The sequence below is a fragment of the Neodiprion virginianus genome, chromosome 4 (genome assembly GCF_021901495.1).
Source record: "Neodiprion virginianus isolate iyNeoVirg1 chromosome 4, iyNeoVirg1.1, whole genome shotgun sequence".
NCBI classification, from domain to species: domain Eukaryota; kingdom Metazoa; phylum Arthropoda; class Insecta; order Hymenoptera; family Diprionidae; genus Neodiprion; species Neodiprion virginianus.
The window spans coordinates 25,695,450-25,715,585 of NC_060880.1; the positions used below are offsets into that span (position 1 = coordinate 25,695,450).

The following is a 20,136-nucleotide window of genomic DNA, read 5'->3' on the forward strand; positions in this document are numbered from 1 at the left end:
GGAGATCTCGATACACACGAGCTCAAGTATTTCAAAGTTTCCTTATCGCCTTGAAGGATTCTACGCTGCGACACACCCGATATGCCTTATCGCATATCTGCCTCGGCGTAAACGGACCCATTTTTTGCTGAAAGAAATTCTTCTCTCTGTGCAGTGATATGGTATAAAATGCATGAACTGTACGGCCTACGTGGAGTATGAAAAGATGATTCGCGGAGAAACGTTTTTCACTCGTCTCATAGTTTTACAAAAAGATTTTATTGCAGCGAAGTCGGAGAATGAATTATACAACAACGGTTTCAGGATGTGTCGAATCTACAGTCCAGCCAAAGAGCTGTAAAGAAAGAAATATGATGTAACGAAGGTTTCAAAGTGCAGCTGAAGTTAATCGAATCGAATTCAGTTGAAACAATATACCCTTGACACAGAAATTAATTTCAGCTACAATAGCACAATTATTTCATAATCGAACCATTTCTGCAATGAAACAATTACGTTGTTTGAACAATTTTAATAATTGAAGTATCGTTTATCGAGGCACTGATTTACTATTCATTACTTACGATGACTCGATTGAACTCTTTTTTTTTCTTTCTTTTTTTCGGATCAAATGAGAATCCAAGTGAAAAACATAACTTTGCTGATACGTTAAAAATTCAATTACGATCAATGTGAGCGATAGTCCATTAAAGTTGTTCAAACGATGGGATTTTTTCATTGCTGAAATGATTCGATACTAGGATCTCTTCAAAGTCACCCATAATTATGGGAACATTGTTTCAACTGAATTCAACTCGTCGAGTTTCAGTCGAACTTCCAACCGTTCATCACACGATATTTCTGTCTTTACCACTCGTTGACTGGAAAGGTACGTTTGGTAAATCCTGAAACATAGTTGGATTAAGAAAAAAACTTATCACCGCTCGTTTACTGTTTCTTCTCGAATTACGTTGGGTAAGGTTTAGCAGCGCAAGGAATAAAAAAAGAATTACAATCTCTTTGAATATATCCAAGCCTGTTAGAAAGGTATAAATATTTATAAGGAAGACCGCGCGAGGGTTAAACACGTTCATGCTTGTGCGAAAATCCTCGTTGCAACGTATTCGCGTATAACGAACCGTACAACGTTACACGCACCGCAAGCGCGATACATATCAAGAAATATCAGCACTCGCAGCAAGAGCCAAGATCTCGTCCCTCCCGCAACGAAACCCCTCTTCTTACATCTAAGGTATAATTTTATCGTCCATTTCTTATTGTCAAAAGACACGCGTCGAGCCGTCTTTGGCGTCGTAGCTCACACCGTCATTTATCCAGTACCCGGGGACCGATGGTTCACCTGTCCCATTGGGACTGCATCATTATACAGGCATTAAGTATTCACCTTCACGCGTACGCCTCTGCGTATAGAAAAGAGGGACAGTGGCGTTTCATTTGATCACAATGTACACCCCTCCGTACGTGTGTATCCTTATTCTCCGATCTAAAAATAGAAACGGCACAGTGTCTCCAGGATGTAAATTATCATCCTCTTCGTAGATGGTCGAAGGGTGGAAGGTGCGAGAGTACAAGTCTCCAGAGTCTCACGTGCTCCTCGAACGTGTCACGAATGTCACTTGTAGTTATAACCAGTGTCACGATGTCCGTGCAGCTGTTATATCCACCGTACACTCGGTCTCGGGGATATCGGAAACGGGTATCTGTGGAGGCTACACATTTTCATGCATGATTGTCGCCGCCGACGTTTGAAAATGCGTGGGAGAGCAAAATGGCGACAACGGAATCGCGTTAGAGACCATTTTCGACGCGGTCGCAATCGGAGATCCGTAACGCACTGACGTAAGACAACGGTTCGTTTTTATTTTCCAATCATCGTTTCATTACTCGTTGCATATTGGACTCGACGTTCATCGGCTCGCGAATTTTTGAAACCTGCCATGCTGGTGTAATATCGGTGACACGTTGAAATTGCGATCAAGCTTGATCGATCTAAACGGCTGATGTATGTTACAGAGATCTACGTAACGGGTCAGATTCGATACGCAATTATTAACGTTTGTATTACGCAGAGATAAATGAGATTGTTGTTACTATTTAATCCGTTACTTGGGGCTTCAAGTGTTGTAAGAGTACTTTTATTCGTTGTTTCTTCAGTTAATTTGACTAATTCAATATCGAAGAATAGTATTCTTTTTATCGCTAAGCTGATAATTGAAGGTTTCACACCCAAAATGAACAACTGAATAATCAGCAATAAGTAAAAGTTCCCACTAATCGAATCAACCGTGAATGCGTTGGAGTCGAGTAGCTAACAGAGTACCACGAGTCAAAAGTAATATACATTCAAGTCGACTACTTTGTGACCTAAAATTTACAATTGACCATTTTTACACCAAGCAGTTACTGCAACAATATTTCGATGTTTTTCGATGATTCTAATAGATAATATATACGTGTTTACTCACGGTTGGAACTTTTTTGTAACTAAACATACGTGAAGCCCGTTCATAAGTGATAGAATTGACAAACCTTAGGAAAATCATCGTGACAACTCAGCGAGTAGTTTTATTTGAAAGTAATTGCACCGACGGTTAAATGGCTTGAGTTGTGACTATTTCGGATCGACTTGCAACTATTGACATAACAACGCACACATTCGGTTCATTCTGGTTCACTGCTGCATTGTTCCGTGATAAGTTTAAAACAGAAATCGTTGATCAATATTATTTGTGCAGTGAAATACAGATAGCGATATCAAACAAATAGTCTATCATTAATCATTTGCACACTTACGGCATTTGTATCGTTAGTGAATTAGACGCAGTTTGAGACAGATCGATTCAAGCTTACTGATTGGTTGGTAAATGTAACAACGCAAAGTCGGAAATGACGAAACGCGGAATGCAAACAATACACGGTGTTAATCTTTCCAAAACTATAGGCCACGACCCGCGGCCATTAGCCTCGAAAAGCACAAACGAAACATTGCTGTAAAAATGACGTAGTGGTTCTCGGAAAAGTGAAGACACGTTTCGTAATAACGATCAAAGTAATTTTCAAGAGTAATGGCATTCGTTAATTTTTTTGTTTTTCTCATTATTAGCATTCAGTGGGTTATAGAATACGATGGTGGTTGAAATTATTAACGTTGATATAGCGAAGTATCGAAGAAAAAATATTATTTTGCAAGTTTAGAATAATTTCGAAGTAGTCGAGTTGAGTAGACAAAATATGAATATGATTGTGAATTGCAGACAATCCGGTATTTGCGAAATAATAATTTTCGCTAAAAACGCAACGTTGCACCAACATTTCAAACTTCATGAAATATGATCCTTCTTGGTGTTAACGTTTTATAACTAATTTCGTATAATTAATTTCCTGTCTGCGGCTTGGATCAGATCAAATTGGGTTAAATTAGGTTATAAGTTTTGTGCAAAATTAAAAGCAGATAGCCAGAGAGTTATTATTATAGATATTCGATAATTAAATTGTTACGTAACCATACGTTATAATATAAACTGTAAATTTAAACGACTAAATTAGTGCTTGAATACTAAAATTGACGGACAATCGCGATTTTAAATCAACGTATGCCCTTTTTTTTTAAGGAATTCATGGAAATGTGTATTTTTTTCACCAAGGTTGGTTTTGCAAGAAAAAGGAAGGTAAAAATTACTGATTACCTAATTTTTATAACTGCCGAAAATCGCTGAGTGTGAAACGTATAATTGTCATACCATAAAACGCTCCAAGGGATTCGGTTAATTTGGAAATTTTCTAAATCACTTAGCGACGACTTCCCACAAATTATCTACGAACAGTATTTTCAGCTCTTGCACCCCCTTCGATCGTGATTTCAGGACAATTTCCCAGACACGCTTAAAGTCAATTAGGGAATCGCAAAATTATACTAACGCCAGTCTCGTAGAACATCGGGAATCGAATTAGCCGAAATTTTCGTTCGGCGGTGTCGACGATCAATCTATTTTGGTCACTTCACCACCCGCAGCTATTTGATAGTGAAAAATCAAGCGAGCGTGATCTTTCGCACAACCATTTAACTTAAACAAACTTTTTAGGGGGTGGCATGGTGGAAAATCACAAATTATTTTTTTCTGAAACACTCTATATACATATGTGTACAAAAATCTACATATCTATATACAGGGTGTCCCAACTTAAACCGCGAAGCAAACTCAGCCATACGTGGCAAGAGTGCCTACCTTCAACGGATTGGGAATTGTGACTGTTCGAAACTCAGGAATTTATCGTATAATTCTTTTGTACCTTTCAACAATATTTTAACCGTTGTTGAAACGATACACGTTTTACCGTAGAATTATATAGTGACAATTAGTGGTGTACAATTGATCGATTAATCGCTCGGCACTGGTAACTGTACATATGACAAATGGAATCGTTTTCTTTTTAGCGCAACGATCATCATCACTCGTAAATTCGTCTTCGTTATCTTTTCATTTCTTTTTTCCTTTTTTCTTCCCTGCGATAAATCCGCGCCATCGTCATCGTGCCAAATTATGATTGCAACGCTCTTTCTCTCGTTCTCTCTCTCTTTCTCTCTCTGGCCATTGTCAGAAACACTTTTATAACGAGATCCGGTGGAATGGAATGGATTTCGTCATTCGGATAAACCAGCAGCTCCCCGCGCAACTTCGCCTCTTATAATTATTATTTATCACCCGTTCATCCTTGGCCCACTATCGCGCAACGATAACCTCCCTCTTCTGCTTCTCCTCCTCGCCCATCTTTTTCCTTCTCGCTCATTTTATTATATCCTCCCTATCTCGACAATCGTCGCCGAAAAATTCGCACTGCAATTTACATTCCTGATTGAAATGCAGCGTTTCTTCGAGCTTTCAGACATCATTTTCAACTCCTCCAATTTCATGAGACAATAAAGCAATTTGAGTTGCGGAAAAACATGCAAACACGATTATGTTCGTTGAATGTCATTTGAAAACATTACCATTTTCCTTAAATTAATTAAGTTTTCGATTAAAAATGACTACGAGTTCAACACACTATAATATCGACATTCATATAATAACTAGTTTTTTCAAACCCACGCTCGCTAAAGCTCGCTCGGGGTCGGATGCCTAGTGTACCTAATTTATTTAGAAAATTAGCCCGGAACGTCAAAAGTCATCAGGTCAAGGACCAGGACAGCCAGAACTACGGAGCGCTTGTCCTGGAAGTCGAGTTGCACCAGGAAGCGTACCCGAGCGCAGGATCCAGGAGGTAGAGAACCCGGTACTCGAAATTTGCGGAGCGCGACTCTCATCCGTCCGCTCTACTGCGCGGTTGTTTCCAAACTGAGGAATTTGGCTAGCTGATTTTCGTCGTTACGATTACTGTAGACCGATGACGTCAAGAGAAAAAAAAATTTTGGTTAACGTCACTTTCTGAAGATCCGAACATCCGAACATTCAAACTTTGGCTTCGAACTTTAATACTATGTATGATGTGTGACGTACGATTTCAGATACATACATGATATATTATACATAATAGAGACAAGATGTCGACAGCTCGAAAACGTCGTATTAACATCGTACAATCGATATATATAAACTGCGCGATACAATTAGCACACGAATTACGGGATAAATATCTCGTCAAGCGGTCTAAACTTTCAAGAGATTTCGGATCTTGTTGATCGATTGAAGACTCGTGGATCCAACATTGGCATTTGTAGAATTGTTGGTACGTTTTATACCCGCACACATTATAATCGTGGTAATTATAAGATCGTGAAACGGTTTATCTTCGATCAAAATTACCCAACATCCATCACTCCGCGTCTAGAGTAATTCAATGAAACGGTTCTTTCCTTATAAGGAACTGATCTTTGCGGAGTTAACGCGCTACTTAAATCCTTCGTCTCGCTCTCTCATATCCTTCGTCCCTTCTCTCCGTCTCGCTCCTTTTCTCGGTATTGATTCAATCCGCGTACATACTTTCGTCTCGTGCCGCTGTTGCTGCTGCTGCATGCACCAAGGCAATAAAGATTTTTTAACTCACACCTTGGAAGGGCTCTCGAAGGGTCAGAGATTTTCTCCCGTTTGACGGATTTTGAACGGTCACCGAATCAGTCGTAAAAACTTCTCGAAACGAAACAATATTTGTGAGAATAATTTGCAATTTGCTGCAAGTTTTATATCGCGACGGAATTACGTAATAAAATTAGTGGATGAAACAAAAAATGAATTTAAAATGCACAGAACCTGTATCTATGTATAAAAATGTTGATATAAATGTAATATAACATAATTTGTTCCGTAGATTTCAACGATAAATTTTATGCGGACGAATAATGTAAAAAAAACTAGGTTATTGCAAATCTACCTTACGTACAAGACTTGGCATTTGATATGTAAAAAAAAATGTTGTACGTATTCATTGATATTGTTTCCGAAAGTACATAAAAACTTAAAAGCATTCGTATAATAAATACCGAAAGTTTACTGGTCGCCCGGAAAGTTTCTGTTATACCTACGTGATTTACGTTTTGCTTATAACTCGCAGCCGCTAAAATTTATCGACTTTAATTAACGACTTTCGGTGGGTTATATTTTCGTCATGTAGGTACATAAAACTTCGTGCAACGCGATAAATAACGATTTACAGAACGAAATTCTACGTAAGAATCGTTCTGCTTTCATTAACCCAAAATTTTTTCCTTACTTTCTACAAATTCACTTTCAAAGTTACATCTATGATATGATTTTTAGATTAGATGTAGCCTGTAACCACGAGAGAAATTCCTAGTCATGGTTACTCGAGAGTTACTCGACCATTATCACGTTTTAAAATAAATTTAGTAGCTTTTAGTAATTTTTATTTTTAAACTCTATTCCAATTAAACTGATGTTGACAGCGTAAATTGAATCAATTAAACGTTGCCCAACTATGAAACTTGCGCCAAACTTTCTCTTCCAATTTCAACAATTCTCAGACTTGTTGCAATTCATTTTACTACACAGAATCTTCTCGCAATAACCGATAACGTTACAAAATATAATAAATAATCAAACTTCTCTCAACTTTCCGAAACGTTCTGCATACAGGCAGATAAACGCGTCCCTTGATCCCTTCTTCACCCCGCTCGGAACCCTTCAGGGGGTTGCAAAAGCACGCAGCCTGCCTGCATCCGAGGGTGAAGAGGAGGAGATCCGAGGCAACGTAACGCACTAAATCGCGACAGCTCAGCACCGTGAAGTGCAAGGGCGGAGGGCGCATCCCGTCTCTGTTCGAGGGTTGCCGCCTGGGGGGGGGGGGGATAATTTTTCCTGGGTGTCTGCGCATACGGAGAACCGCATCCCGGTTGCGTTTTAGTACTGTGCGAAGAAAGCAAAGGGAAGAGAAGGGAAGGGAAGATCGAGTGCGGTGTACGTCTCTTTACGACTTTTTCTGTACTTATACATAAACGAATTGCGTCCCCCTTTGTGCTGTGCTTCGTTCTTTTACTCCCGATGCAGCAGCTTTTGCGCGTATATTTGTTGTACGCGTGCTTTCGGAATTTACATTTTCTTTTATTACATTTGGATGATTTACTTATTTAGGCGACTCGGTGAACGGGAAAGTTGCGGGAGGGAATTTAATCACAGAATGTCGGGCAAAGCGTGTTATTACAGTTATTCCCGATGATGATATTTATGCCGGAATTTAGTATATTTCGAATGGAGAAAACCACGATGAAACTTGAAAAAATGGAAAAAAAAACTGCAACCTCGAATCCAAGAAAATATTCATTTCGATTATAATTATTGTCAAATATTCTATGCACCTATATTATGTAATACATGAATAAAAAAAAATCGGTGTTTGATTTTATGAAAAGATTTAATTGTGTTAATTTATATCGCCTCGTTGTATTCGTAGTTGCGTGTTACGTATAAAGATTTTTTCAGAGTAATGAAAAAAAAAGAAGAATTTCACGTGACCAAGTTTCAGCACATTTATATTATATACCCAATTCCTATCGTAAAAAAGCTGCTAAACTACACCCAATGCAGTATTATGAACTGATTGACAAATAATTATCTCACAGGTATTAGTTAATTTTCAGAAGTTTACCACAATTTTTCCGAGACAAAAGTTGACGTAAAATAAAATTGAAAATAATTTTGTTTCACGTTTACTTCTCCATTCCTAACTTTTCGTTGGTATCGGTAACTTTGGCGAGTTTAGCAACGTCGTAGGTACGCGTATCTATTCCTGACTAATTTGCAAAAGCGGTGAACTCGTCACCGGCTTTCGTTTCAAGACTGAATGATTCAGAGGCTGCACGTTGGGCTATTTTTCATCCCAAGGGCGAGGACGTAAAAGTTCGGCCGAGGTGTCTAACGGCGTCTAAATGCTACTTCCGTCGATGGTGAAGAGCTGGAGAGCCTGCAGCGCTCGAGAAGCAAGAAATCCAAAACCCCGCGTTCAGGAATCGATAAACCCTCGAGGAGAAAAATCCTACAGATTCGACACGAAATTCGTCTTAAGCGCATCGTCGCGAGGAGGGATTTTCGCGCGTTTCGCTCCTCTTTTCACTTCATTAATCTGTCAAGCGGTCCTCGACACCCTCGTCGTTTTCTTGATACGCACGAAACGCTGCTGCACTCTTTCGCAATTTCGTTACTTTAAATGTAAATCAGCCTTGGGATCATTCCCGAATTTGATGAAACGAAAGAATGAAGAAAACTCGAGATATTGTCGGATGTGATGAATTTCTATAAGCGCTTCTTCATTTTCGCGTAATCGTATTTCAAAAAAATCACTCAACATTGAATGTGTGAAAACAAAATCTGTAATAAAATCTGCTATCTCTAGTTGCTACTAAAGCAATTGTTTCCAACAAAATTATCGCTGATTATATCTTACGAAGCAAAGAATAACACCTTTTCAAGAATTCTGAAAATTACCATGCTTTTTCTACAGAGTTTCATACAGCACATATTTCGATTAGAATCCAAGGTAAATTGCGAAAAAATTAGCAGCTGGACAATCGTTTTTATTTTTTACATCTCTAAATTCTGATCCATGAAAATTCTTCAATATAATTTAAAGAGATTACGTGTAAGTTCAAACGTGCGAATCGTTGTAAAAATATATCGGATAAGTATGGAAGTCTGAATGATCCCCGTATGTAGGTTGAATTCAGCAAATGCATGTTTTTAATAAAACGCACCCCTCGATATGACAAGCAGATTTTATGCGAAAACAAAAAAACGTATAAACGAAGGGTACGACTGATCGTTTGTTCGATGAGATGCATAAGATTTCATTTTTCTTTTTTTTTTCTTTTTAAATCTTTCAACTCAGGCGGCTATGCAATGTATTATTTATTATAACCATTCTGTTATAACACTTTCTTGTTTGGATTTCCCCCTCCTGCATTCTCTCCTCTCTCTCATCCCCTTCCCGCGATGCTCTACCCTTGTCGGCTTAAGCCTGGATCTGGTTCTTTGAAAACCAGTTTTATCCCATTGCATTATTACACGTATATTACAATGTACAAGGTGTGTATATAGGTATACATATTTCCATTTAATACATATATTTATACCTACAGTACGCATGCAATCGATATAAGTGTTCTGGTTTTCTTTTTTTTTCCCACCATTTTGATGATATTCCAGGCAAAAGTTTTTATGTTATCTTTGCGAATTTTTTTTATAGATACTTATCGACTATTCTATAAATAAAAGTGTGAATTAAGCTTGTTCGTGTTTGAGGTGAAAAATTGATTCAGAGTGGAAATTATTATAAATAGTGTTCTTTGTTTGTAAATATTATATGCGGTTGAAAGGACTGAAGTCAAGAGGCACGCGTATTGCTGTAGGTTTTTTTCCACTTTCATCACATCGAATTGATAGTTTTTTTCGAATTGAGAGCCTCGAGAAAAAAAAATGTGCACCTTCACTTATAACTGATCCAACAACATGTCGGTACAATATTGACCTGCCTTTCGAATTGACCAAGAAAAGGACAAAATGAAGAAACGCGACAGTTCAAAGTATAATTTTCAAACTTCACTGGAATAACACGGTCACCTAGAAAATGAGGTTGAAGTCGGTGACCAATGCATGTTTAGAAAAAACCGTCACTTGGCAAAATTGTAAAATTGTTTGAAATTTAGTAAGCCATACCAAACGAATAACGGCCATATTTCTAAGAGCCAACAACTCGAAAGTCGTTTTAACAAAATTGCCTGATAGTGAATTCCTCCCTGATGTTAATACTTTCAGCCTCCCCCTACAAATAGTTACAACTCTCGCACGCGAATTCTGCATCTTTAACCAGCAGCCCTTAGGTTCGATGTTTCGCATTTATGCATCGCGCGCCCCTCTGACTTACGCCGTCGAAAGCCAGAGCGCCCTTGCAGGGTCTGCACGCCACAATTAAACTACCCCAGATCCTCCCCTTCCCTCCCTTTCCCTTCTCGTCGGCCTCCTTCTCCACGGGTTTTGCCACTGCGCTGGCCCATCCAGTAGCAATAAGCAGCCTGAACCCTTGGGAAACGTTTGAGCTGCATGGTACGTGCGATGGAACGAGGCGGGCGGCTGCCTTTTGCGAGACGACGTCGTTAATCCTGATCATACTATTCTTGGATTAATCAGTTTTAATCTAAAACGTAATACATTACCAGGAGGCTTTCCTTCTGCTGCCTCGACGAAACGCAGAAGGATGTAACAATGCGATACATTATTATACGCGTAATTACGGAGCAAAGGAAAATAACAAGTCTTGTGTAACAACACACGTCGAGTTATATCGGTTATCGTATAATATCGTTGTTCTTGTATCATTGCAACATCGCTGTGCGATTTACACTTGGATGTGAAATATTTCTTTGCACTTGAAAAAACATTCCGTCATTTTTGTATATTATGTACAGTCGCTTGAAAATTGGTGTATAGTTACGATAACGGTTTAAATACTTTTACAATTGTCGAGAAACTATGAGACAATATTTATTCAACATTTCATCCTTTCGTTGTACAAATGAAATTCTACAATCAGCCTTTGATCATTCTGTAAAGTAACATTCTCCCTTGAATGAACATTGTTGTTTTAAGTACCGTAGGATCGAAACTCGCATTTTCGAAAACTATTCTTTTCCAACCTAATTATATAGCTATACATATAAGATCTGCTATAATTGCAGTTCAAATTTAAAGAAAATTACTTGTCAGTAATAATAATGTTGAGAGTAATTTATGTCGCATGAAAAATCAAAAAAGAGATATTTTAAAGATACGCGGTGAGTTGGATTTTTTTTTTTATATTCGGATCTCTGTGTGCAACTGTTGCATCGGTTCAACTGCGGGAACGATCCGAATAATTAACCCAACACGCGGATACGTTCTGCGATTCTGATACGCGGCAATACGTACACCGATACTAATTTTACACGGTCGGTTAATTTCCATCAATTATATAATGGGGGAACGGTCATTGGCACAAGTTGGTTTTCGGCTTGTATCATTGCTTTCATAAACACACCGTCATCACGGATCTTGTTAAGGTTCAAAATCCACTCACAAATAACAAATTTTTACACAACGTATTTTCACAACTGCTGGTTTTTGATTTACTTAATTCGTGGAACGACGATCGGTACTTATACGTGATAGAACGATGACGATATTTTTGTCGTTTATGCCCGATTGCAAAATAGATGAACTGTAAATTCATTTGTAAATCACTGTACATTGTATATAGTAGGAATGATTTCCAATATCAAAAAGACAAATGAGTGATGAATATTTGGAATAAGACTCTAAAAACGAAGGTCCGAGCTTATCGACAGGTTGCAGAATTAATTCTCGAATCAGGTATATAATATATAAGATACAATTTACGTCACGTGATATAACAATTTATCAAAATTTTCAACGAGAGAAAAATAGAAAGAAAAGATAGCGGATGTACAATTTCATGCTGTCTTGAGCAGACTGAGAATATGGAAATGCAAAAAGTAAACCTAGCATCGAAACTACTTCCTTCCATTTACAATATACGCGGCGTGTAGGATCTGATAACGCGAAGAACACGTTACAGGACTGCTCAATGGCCTCTCCACAGGTATAACGTAGCAGCTAGCTCTTATGCCTGGTCAGTGATACTCGATCGCCGCATTAATTAATCAGGCCGTTAATTGCTGCCTAAACCGGCAACGCGTATGTACAAGAAACGTTCGATTGACGTATGCAAATTAAAACGTAGAGAAATACGTTAATTCACAAGATTTTACAGATTACGTGAGAAAAATTGCAACAAGTTTGTACAGATATGCGTATAAATGCGTAGTGACCGATTGTTCCGCACAAAATACACAATAATATGGACACAATGTTCGGTCGTTAAATAGTGACTAAATCGAGAATTGAATAGGTAATATAAAATTTGAAATTTTTTTTAATCAAAGCATTGTTCGGACCAAAATTGTAGGAAAATTTAAAATCATTTACACGAAGTAAATGTTGGATAAAACTTTACGTTCCAATTTTGATTCCAAAAAAGTAATTGTTCTCACAGTTTTATCAGTTGACGAAGCTGGAAGAGACGATAAAATCCCTACCATAAATTTTCACGTCCTTGAAGCATTGATCGAAAAGAGTTGAATGACAATAATCGAGTACGTCTGTGTAATATTTAGTCACAGTATACCAGTTTCGTACTCTCAAAACATGCACAGGATTCCACAGAGTTTGCTTCATCCCTCAAAAAATTTACCATCGGAACAGTAGCTGGGCTAAGGCCTGTTTCTTTTTTATTACATACTCGAATATTGACCAAAAAAACTAATTAGGTTAAATTTTTTTCTTTTTTATTTAGTTACGCACACAAATTTTTCAACTTTTGAGTACATACAAGTATTTCCAATAACAAAATCAAAAATTATCGTCTACTAACTCCGAAATGAGCCGACAGTCGTGTACGTCGCACAAACAAAGATGCATAAAACGTATTCCATAGTAAAACGTAGTACGTATAGTAAAGTGGGGGACAAAAGATACGGAGAAGCGTAGTAAGAGTGACAATCGACGAACGGATGAATGACAAGTCCTCGTATACAAGTATATAGTAAAACAAGACGACGATAAAATCGAATAGAATAGAATCTTACCAATCTCATCGAGGCGTAACGTCATTCCGGGGATGTCGGTCAGGCGATGATATAAACCAATGGTAGAAACGCATATAATCCTATATCAACAAAACTGAGAACCAAATATCGCGTGGATCGTGAAAATTTGATTTTTTCTCCAATCGATCCAAAAAAAAAAAAAAAAAACGAACGAAGAATCGTTGATACAAGAAAATCAATGAGAAAAAAGAAAAAAGAAAACAAACCTTCAACGTACAATAAATTACCCGCACAACGCGAACTCCGTAATTAATTATGAAACGTGCACGTATGCGCGTATCTCACGTATTAAATGAAACGCCTACGAGACGTGTCGAACGCACATGCGTTGCACCTGCGGACGGAGTTTCGGCGCGACGACAAGCGACGCGAACGCGACGAGCAACGAACGAAGACTGCAGCCTGCGAGCTCTTTCGAAGTGAACGGGCGAGACGCCCGCGCCTCGACGGGACAACCGGGGCCAATCCGGGGGTGCGCCGAGTGCCAAAGCGCCGCGAGCTTAAGGGGGGAGGAGGCGAAACAGGGGTGGTGGTCCGTCGTCTCCTCGTCTTCGTTGCACGCGTATACGGTTGGACAGGGATGTTTTTGGTTGTTGTTCGGTAATATCATTGTTTGTTTTTTTTTTCTTGGTTGTAGAACGTAACGGTACGAGGATGAGCTGTCGGTACTAATGCTGTGCGATTTATTGATCAATCGGCAGCTTCGATTGATCGACTTCATTCGATTAATACTTTTTTTGTTTAATCGGTTATTCGAAAGTACTCGAAAGAAAGTTAATCTCAATAACGATCGACCGAATTACTGGTTAATCGATTAATCGCACAGCACTAGCCAATTACGAAATATCGAAGACGTTAGTATTCGCGAAGATATATAATTAATGGAGCTTTGTTTATAAGTGGATTTGCTTAATGCGATGTACAATACTATACTTATGTCAAAATATCCGATCGGCAGTTTTATAGACACATATCTTAATTTTTTTCCAATCCCGGAGGTTTTTTTGTTATATTCTTTTCTCTTTTAAAATAACAGTTTTTATCGAAACATCTACATTTTGGCACACCGAATATACCGTTTGGGAAATTCTTGCAGAAAATTTGTATCTAATTTTCGGTACCAAAACCTACCCTAATGTATACGCATGTGCGGTATGTATCTACGTGTATATGCGTGTGTATACCTATATATACATAATCTATACGTGGGTACATACGTTATTGTAGGGCGACGGGACGAGAGTCAAGAACGTAGGAGAAATAGGCACGCAATGTATCGCAGAAGGGTGGAAATCGTATTGAATTTTCAAAGAGTCATAAATCTCATTTATATGCGCAGAATAAAATTTGGTGAATTTTGGCTAATGATAAATACGGTGATTAAGTAAATCGAAAGGAATGTTTCGCTGAAACATAGAAATTTTGGTTTTGATGGTGAATATTCCGTAACCAAACAATTCTGATCAAAACTACTACACTTTCCAAATAACTGTACAGAGTGATGGAATTCGTTGATATCGAAACGGTTCGACATGTTTGAAAGTAAAAAATTTTCAGCTACTGGTGCAATGATATGGTAATTGAAACAAATAAATTCTAGTTCAGAGCAATATTACATTATATAAATAAATCAACGAATATTTGTTTAATTTCTAATCTTGTTATCGTAGAAAAATTCTGCCACTTTTTCTCACGATAAAAATAAATTTTGCTATAAAATGAATTGTTTCACATTTTATGTTGTACGGCTTATTGTTCCGAGGTATCGTCAGAGACTAAAAGAATCGGAGGATAAAAATATCGTTGTATTTGAAATCTCTATGCGACAAACTGTTTCGTTCATTTTGGATTTAAAATCATGAAAATACATTTAAATATTGTCTCAACGTGTCCACAATACAATTTCTCCAAAGTCTTGTGTAAGTAAAGTATGCGATGATGGAATGGAAAGGCGCGAAAGTATTATCTACCTTTGAAATCACCTATTTGTACAATATAAGTTGCGAAACAAGGTGAATTACATAATTTCATTATTATCGTGTATAATAAGTCGCGGCTTTCTCGCACGTTATTTTACTGCCCGGAATTTCGGACTTCTCTAATTCGTTTAAAACTGACGAAATTGCGTGTTATACAATCGCATATCCCGCCACGGTATTTAGGATATTTCACCGAATAACAACACGCAATTGCAAATGCGAACATTTGACAAACGTCGCACATAGTGTAACGATTATTTTTTACATCCTCATGAAATTTCAGTGAAGTCCAGGAAAATTTAGCGGATAAGAATGGTGTTTGACAGTTTCATATTTAACAAATTTTTTCGTTATTCTGTCGATACCTAGTTTTTTCAATTGATTCGTCATTCGACAGGGGTAAAATAATTTTTCCGACGTACCCGGATTGAATTTCATCTTACAGAGGCGATGCTTGCAATTTCTCTTCGTTATACAGTAATTTGTATCGATCCTTTACGATTGATCAGATTATTTCATCCTTAGAAAATACGACGAATGAAATACCAAGCAATAACCGCGGAATGTTGTGACTCAATTTAGATTCTGACAAAGTATTAGTAACGAACGATTGAATACCATATTTATTTCCAGTGACACTACCATGGAATTTCATGGTTTTTAAGATACGATGAAAAGCCTGTGCCCGCATTAATTAATCATAAGAATAACGAAGGTCCTATAAGAAATTCACGCTGCAGGTAGGCCTGAATTGATCGCGGAGTAGCTTGGAATAAATCACGAAGATCACAATTGATCGTTAGTAAAAGGAATCGTTTGTGATTCTCGGTACGAACCCGATAAATCAACGTGGCAGTGCGTGCGGGACGAGTAGGACGAGTAGATCCATGCAACACGTAACTAATCCGGTCCTATGGTGTACACGTTGCATCTATCAGCCTACCAGAACACCCGGGTACCATGTCACCTAATAAATTAGGTAAATTTATGTACATACCTACGTACGCCCTTCATGTATTATCTCGGACCGGTAAAGTTGCTGCATCAACGTTAAAAAGTCAACCGAGTCAACCTTCGGTTTGAGCTGCGCAATGGCGCAAGAATATTGCTTCAAGTTTAATGCACTTTACACCGTGGATGGAGACAAGTTAAGGGTGGGATTTTCGATTAAATCGATTTTTTTCCCGATCAATCGAGCATAATCGATTATTTTTCAAACCAGATTAATCGAACGACTCGATTGTTTTGCCTCGCAATTGGTTTTTGTTTTTTACTTTTCTTTTGCAACATCAATTTATGTGATCGAAGTATCAATTATTATCGTCGTCTAACTGACTAAGTACTCATTTGATATAATTAGTGAAAAATAAATGAATATTTTTACCTGGAATTGAAGAATATTTTTAATGAAACTATGAATTGTCATAAAACCTTTCCGCCATTAAGATCGCGTGCTGGAATTTACGAAATATTCTATCAAATGCTTAAATACATTTTGTAACTGATTCATTCGATTTTGATTTTGACTTTGACTTTGAACGTAGCCAATGAGGAAGAAAAAGAATCGATCAATTCGAATTTTCGTCTCGTTACGACTCTGTCGTTCAATTTTTGGTTTATATATCTTACAACTCATATATTTCACAAATTTTGTGGTTTGAAAATCTCAACTCATAAAGTGCTGAAATTTCTGATTTGTCAATTTAATAGTTGGTACATTAAAAAAAAAATAGACCAACGTAAAGATATCTATTGCAATTCAATTTTGAGTTTGGAAAGAACAATTAATTAGCTGATTCTTTGTACATTTTTTTTTTTTCAATTCATGTTCAATTCTTGAATTTTTATTAAAACTAACAATTTTTTTCACACCTTTACGATTACTAAGAAATTTTAATAGTACACGTTTCATGTGATAACTTCCTCCTTGGTATTTAATGTTTGAAAGATTTGTGTATGCCTCTGTTTTTTTTATTCTTGTCTCATTCATCGACCTGTATTTTCGTCCCCATATTTTTTTGCACACACGTTCCTACAGTCCTTATATCTTAAAACGTTTCAATCCATAGTTTGAAATTTAATTTTCAATAAAACGTAGCATATCCTAACCGGAGATCGAAGCACAGTGTAGATTTTTCTCTACTAGTCTGAGCCGGGAAAAATCCAAAGAGTTGTACATTCAATTTTTCAAATTCGCCGATTACTTTTTCATATCATCATTTCTAAAACGTACCATGCACGTTTCAATTTATACGTACATTACACGGCCATGTACTTGAATTTCTTGTCAACATATACGCCGCAAGTTTGGAATTCGTCGCCTGAAAAATGAAAAAAAAAAGGCAAAAGAAAAAGAAAACCGTAATAATAACCGTCGGTCATTTTTTTTCTTCGCGACGAATTTTCCTTCAGCCCTTCAGTCATCGATTAGTCAAGCACGGAGAGGCAAGATCGAGTTATTGCGAGTCGGGCTGAGGCGCAGGACGAATGTGGAAGCCGATGTTCGACCCGAAGGCGCCGGTGTGAGTACGAGGTATACGCTCGACATATGTACGTATTTAAGTAGATGTACGGGGGGGTCGGGCGTGTTTATGTACACGTGTAAACACATATGTATTTATATATATACACGCGTATTAGGCGGTGAGAAAAGCGAGGAAGGTTTCCCTCGCTCGGATATGAAGACAAGAGGCGCAGCCTCTCCTCTGCATCGCCGTGTTTGCCTCGTGATTCGATGCTGCCCTGTTATAAGGGGTTTGCGCAAAGAGTGGCGAAATTTTGTGCTCCGATTTAACGACGAAATCGAGAACAACGACGTTCGAAACGAAAGATAGGCGAGGTGGAAAATCACGGGAAATTACATTTTTTTTAACGCGAATGAAATATGTTTCCAATATAATGTCACAGAACGGAAACTGAACAAATTTGAACAACGCGAACTGAGATGTGAACAATTTGGCGAAGGTTTTTTCGCAATTAGAACGTTCAAAATGATTGCACTTTGGCTTTTTCGCACGATTCTAATGTTTCGGGGCTCACTTTACACGCTGATCATAGCTCGATTTTTAACGAACTTCTCTTGTGCCATACTTACACGAATACAGTTTTGTACGCTATTATACGGAGATAATTAATCGTTTGTAAAGTTTTTTTTCACACAATACTCGCAGATCTCTATGGTCCACAAAATAAGCCCATCAAAATAAAAATCGGATAAGGAAAACTTGGTTTGATTGAAAAAAAAAAAAAAAAAAAATTGTTGCTTACAACATGGCCTATATTAATCGAATTCACTTAGAAACCATGCAAATATTTATCCGTCAATGCTTTCGAGATCCGAAAAATTATATTAGCACTCCAAAATTTACCGTAATTGTGACATAAATTATATGTACAGACAATGGTGACAATAAAAAAATATGCGTCTTTATTCCGGAAAATGATTTGGCTTGGTTTCAATTGAATCCAACAAAACACGTTAAACTTACACATAACGTGAATTATTCGATTGATTGCTACTATTTTTTATAACATATTGAACATTCTTATTTTCAGTTTCATACAGTCACTATCTTGGTGATAAATTTGACCGTCATATTGAGTTTGATTGAATCGTTTTCACTTTTCTCAATCCGCTTGTACAGATAACATTGCAATAAAAGTTTTCTCTTGTCGTTTAAGTAACCATTTATCGTTGTTGTGAACTTTTATTTCTTTGAACTTTTTCATCGAATTCCATCGTTTTTCGCGACAAAATCTGAAAGCCGATTTAATTATAATTGCAGGTTGAATTACTGAAAGATTCACCGTAATTCTATTTCTTCAACTTTTTCTAAATATCGGCCATTTCCATGAATGATGTGCGTGTTTTATGTAGCGAAGTGTATGTAACTCGGTTCTATCGAATGACCCGATTTCGTACTGAAACGTTGACGACAGTTTGAACCCAGCTGCTATTGTTCTCTTGTATTGTTGAGGAAAACGGCCCCGATACGGACAAGCATTGTTTTTAACACCTCAAAAATACAGCCGACTAAACCATGATTTGTTTTCAACCAGAAAAATACGCGAAAAGCGTGGCAACGTTATCGCGTTACTACTGGTTAAAATTTTTTACGTTGTGAAAATATTTTTTTTTTTCCTTATTCCGGAGTCACGTGTCAAATGCCGTGCAAAAGTAAAGCGTGGATCTTTCTCTGTAAAATTATTGACGAGGGTTCGTTACCCTTAATGAAAATTTTCAACAGTAAACAATAATTTTTCATAAACTCAAATTAGAGCATTTGACCTTGATGACCCTACCTTTACGCAGAAAACCCTTGGGTAGGAATTCATCCCCAAGTCGAGGGTTTTTGAGGTTTTTTTTTCCCCCATATGGTTTACCATGAAACGGGAGTTATTACAGGGTATCTCCATAAAGTTTCCAAAGCAAGGATGTGGATTGAACAGTTTTTAATACTTGAGGTAAGAAGATTGTAGCTGTAAACTTGACGAAATATCGATACAACATTCATATATACGAATGAGAGTAAAAGAGTCGAAAAGTTTAAACCGTAGTACAGCAATAAATCAAACATGACTGATCGGAAAGTGGGCTTGCAGAAATTTCCAGACATTGGATCAAGCCTGTCGGCATTGTTGGAACAGGCTAACAGATTGCCAGCGTTTGTGGCGTGACTTCCAAGTCTGCGGTTACCGGTCACGATAATGACACCAGCATCCACGCAACGTGTATCACGAGTCTCTGTGGATACAGCACCACAAATTGGCGCCATCGTCCCGGTAAATATTTGCTCCGCATCGAGCTGTATTATTATACACCCATTAAACGTTAAACGTGTTAGAGACGCGTATAATCTGTACGTAATTAAACGTTATAACAGGCATAGAAATTGCACCGTAGATAGGGAAATCGATTTCAGCCAAAATTGAGGGGAGGAGGGATACCGATTTTCCAACGTTCGTTATATTATTCTATCCGCTTGCAAA

At 37.7% G+C, this 20,136-nt stretch overlaps 1 protein-coding gene across 7 annotated transcripts in view; it reads right to left on the bottom strand.

Moving 5' to 3' along the window:
- LOC124302148 (uncharacterized) overlaps positions 1 to 13,558 on the bottom strand; it is an 88,233-nt gene extending 74,675 nt beyond the window's left edge. For 6 of the 7 annotated variants that reach the window (XR_006907641.1, XM_046757978.1, XM_046757977.1 and 3 more), the window contains exon 1: positions 13,148 to 13,558. The gene's annotated coding sequence lies outside the window, so the exon portion shown is untranslated. The remainder of the gene's footprint in view (positions 1 to 13,147) is intronic. The other variant, XM_046757975.1, reaches the window with a different exon arrangement.
- Between the last annotated feature and the right edge of the window lie 6,578 nt (positions 13,559 to 20,136).